The following is a 4,453-nucleotide window of genomic DNA, read 5'->3' as shown; positions in this document are numbered from 1 at the left end:
CCACCATGGTAAATTCTTTTCATTATCTTTTTTTGTACATATTGGTAATTAGTTTAAATTCATGTTTTTGGTTAGTTTGTTGAGTATATTTGGTAGTTTAGTATGTTAAATAAAGTTTTATGGTGTTTTGGTAGCTGTGTGGAGGTTTAGAATGCTTGGATTGGTGTAAAAACATAGAAAAATTTTTGAAAAACAGAGCACCATCCACGCGTACGCGTACGGTGCGCGTACGCGTGCCCAAGCTTTTCGGCCATTCCACGCGCACGCATACATGACGCGCCCGCATGCATGCAGAAGTTCCACCCCCAGCCAATGACCCGAGAGTTGCGCCTGTACTGTGCGAACTTTGTGCCTGAGGCACAAACATCAACCTGCGCGTAAGCGCGATGGACGCGTGCACGCCTCATCTCTGATTTACCAGGCATGCATACGCGTGCCTTGCGCGTATGCGTCACACCCATTCCACTACCATCCGCGTGCGCACGGCATGCGAGCGTACGCATGGATGACTATCCTTCAATACATTTCTTTTCTTCTCCTCTTTCCATTTCCTTCCTTCTCCTTTCTTCATCCCTTCTTCTACCCCTCACCCAACACTTCCAAACACCATTGATAACCATTTATTTTAGTTAATTAATTCGTTAGTTAGCTAGTTGATTAGTTATTTAGTTTAATTTTCATTTCATTTTCTCTTTTTCATTGTGAGTGTTGGATTGTTATTCTTGTTTACCAGTAATTACTGCTGGATAATAAAAAAGATGTTATCTTAACATCATTATGTTTATTATCTTTGTTGGAGTCTACTGTTGAGGTTATATTTTGCTACTTGGTTTTGAGTTCTTCATGCTTACCTTTTAAGAATATCAAGTGATGAGAAATGCCTTTGAGCTTGTAACTCTTCTTGAATTGCATGATTTGGCCACCATGTGATTTGAATCCTTTTCTTCGATTAGGCAACCTCTTGATGGATGATGTTGTGCATTTACCTTAATGTATTATGTTTCATGATTATATGCATCCCTATGTTTTAGCTTGAATGCTCTCATGCTTCTTCAATGCTTGTTTTACTTTACAAGTTCACTTAAAGCATCTCAAGCACACTAGGATAAGTGAAGTGTATGCTTCTTTTGTGACATAACTTTTATGCTAATGTGTGTTCTAAACCGCGCAATTTAGAATTCACATACCTAATATTTACTAATGTCACACTAATTCACTCACTCAATTCTAGTGATTTACCTCATTCCAACAATGTATGCTTCCTTGCTTTTGTTTTCTCATATTATGGTGTTGTTTTCTACTTTTCATGATGGATACACCACAAGCAATAATGGAAGTAAGACTAAGAAAACGCGCAGCAACCGGTTGACCTACCACCTGAAGGAAGCAATCCGGAGAATCACCATACCCCCTTGCTCATCTTTGAATGCATCGAGGATGGTGTAAACTTTTAAGTGTGGGGAGGTCGTCCGACCAATCAACGATTTTGGGTGACAAATTTCTAACTCCAACACTTTAACACTTTTGCATTTCATTTTTTTAGGTTTTTAGGATTTTTGCTTGCATTTTCTTAATATATATATACAATAAGCTTAGTCAAAATAATGAAAATTTTCGAGAAATTATCTATAGGGTATCTCAATTGATTTGAGTGAAAAACTTTTCTTAGAACTTGCTTGAATTATATATATTATGGATCATGTTTTTGAGCTAAGAACACAAGCAAGTGAGTTTTGAGCCCAATGATGTGGTTACATCTTATAACCACTTATTCTTCCTTCTTGTGTGCATTATTCTCTTTCTATGATTGTGATCTTTGATTTGTTTGATTCTTTATGTCCATTATTTTGTGTATTCATGCATTTATATGATTGAGGCCATTATTTCATTAGCTCACCTACCCAAATAGCCTACCTTTTATCTTCCATTGTTAGCCAACTTTTAGCCTACGCTTAACCCACTTGTTCTTTAATTTAGCACATTACAAGCCTTAAAGCAAAAAATAATAAATGTCCTTAATTTGGATCATTGATTAGCTTAGGCTAGTGAGAGTGTTTATTATTCAAGATTGGGGAGATTTGGGAACATTGGTTGGGATAAAAGGGTGTTTTGTATTTCTATATTCGGGAATTAGGTACATACTCATGTATTGATTAATTGTATAGACCTTATGCATTGATGTTCTTGCATGTAGATTGAAAGAAAGAAAAATAAAAAATAGGAAAAAAATAAAAGAAAAGGAAAAATATATAATGAATGTGAAAAAGAAAAAAATAAAAAAAGAAAGAAAAAGAAGAAAACAATAAAAAAGGGACAAAATGCCCCAAAGTGAAGCTCAATAAAATCAATGCATATGTGTTGTGATCAAGGAAAAAAAATGCATGAGTATGAGAAGAAAAAGTAAAAAATGGGTAGCTAGGTTAGCTTTGAAATTGTATAGGATGTCATAGGTTAGGTAGGAAGTTTAAGCTTATCAAAGATTCAAATTTCAAGCTCACTTGACCAAATACGCATCCTTACCTTGACCATAGCCCCATTACAACCTAAAGAAAAGACCTCATGATACTTGTATGCATGCATGAAATATATGTTGATTTTTAGAAGAAGAACAAATCTTGGAAAGCATGATTAGGGGAGAATTGAGTGAATCGACCCTAAATACTTGAGCGAATAGAGTGCAAACACATCCGGTGAGGGTTCGATTGCTCAATTACATGTTTTCACCAATAATTATAACTTTTCATGTAAGTTTGTAAAAATATTTAATAACTCAATCCAATTGTGGATTAAACTTGCAAGTCCTTAGCCCTTGTGCATGTATGCTTCTTGGGAATTGATTTATTTTGACCAAGCAATTGCATTCATTTAGATAGTTGCATTTAGATAGGTTGCACATAGTTTAGTCCCATTGAATAAATATGAAGAACTGAAGATTGATGGTTTAGAAGTTATAATAAATTCTCGTTGCAAGTATAGTTTCTAAACCAAGCAATCAACCTTTCTTACAAACGTTTGGCTGTCACAAGTAACAAACCCAATAAAATTTATAAACCAAAATATTCAAACCTCAGGTCGTCTTCTCAAGGAATTGTAGGAAAGTATGAATTATTATTGGTTATGCAAAACAGTGTTTTTGGGTTTTGAAAAGGTTTTGAACAAGAGAAATGAATTGCAGTAATTAATAAATTAATAAATAATAAAACTCTTGGCAAGGTATGAAAACTGGAAGTCCTATCCTAGTTATCCTTATCAATGGTGATGAGAATTATATTATTGCTCCCACTAAGTCAACCTCTAGCTATGAAGGTCAGTTAAGCGAACAAATTAATTTAATACCTAAAGTCCTAGTCAACTCCTTGGGGAAAGACTAGAGTTATAGGAATCTAAATTAATCAACAAGAATAATAATTATCAATCACGATGAGTTTGATAACTCAAGAGTTACCAATTAATCAACCAAAGCCAATAGTAAATAATCTAAATTAAAAATAAGAAAAAACAATCATGAGTCTGAAATACCTCAATTTATATCAAATAAAAAAACCATAACATGAATGGTCATTAAACAAATAAAAGAGAAAATAAATAAATAAGAACATTGAACCTGAGATGAAGAAGATAAAAATATTCCTAAGTTCTAAAAATCCTAATCCTAAATCCTAAGAGAGAGGAGAGAACCTCTCTCTCTAAAAACTACATCTAAAACCTAAAATTGTGAGTAATGATTGAATGATATGAAGTGATCTCTTGAGTCTCTACATGTTTCCTGACTTTAATCTGTGTTTCTGGGCTGAAAACTGGGTTGAAATGCGGCCCAGAATCTGTGCCAGCGACTTCTGTAATTCTGCAGATCGCGCACGTCACGCAGCCGCGTCGTTCATGCGTTCGCGTCACTCAGTGTTTCTCGTACCATGCATGCGCGTCGTCCATGCATTCGCGTCATTCGTGCAGCTTCCAATCCATGCGGTCGCGTCAGGCACGCGAGCGCGTCACTGTGATTTCTTCCATTTCACATGGTTGCGTGAGCCATGCGACCGCGTGACTTCTCACTGGTCATCTCCTCAATTCCTTGTGTTCCTTCCATTTTTGCACGCTTCCTCTTCATTCTCTAAGCCATTCCTGCCCTATGAAGCCTGAAACACTTAACACACAGATCAAGGCATCGAATAGTAATAAGAGAGGATTAAGATTAGCTAAATTAAGACCAAAGAAGCATCTTTTTTCAATCATATGAATAAGTGGGTGAAAAGCTTGATAAAACCACTCAATTAAATACAATATAAACCATAAAATAGTAGTTTATCAACCTCCCCACCCTTAATCATTAGCATGTCTTCATGCTAAGCTCAAGGAGACAAAATAAATGAGTAGGGAAAAGCAGGACTCATGCAATGCTACCTATGAATGTGAATGCAACTACATGCTAAAATGATCCTACTTACTTGGTGAAAAA

This window comes from Arachis duranensis, chromosome 4 (genome assembly GCF_000817695.3).
Source record: "Arachis duranensis cultivar V14167 chromosome 4, aradu.V14167.gnm2.J7QH, whole genome shotgun sequence".
Taxonomy (NCBI): domain Eukaryota; kingdom Viridiplantae; phylum Streptophyta; class Magnoliopsida; order Fabales; family Fabaceae; genus Arachis; species Arachis duranensis.
Note: the sequence above shows the minus strand (reverse complement) of the source record.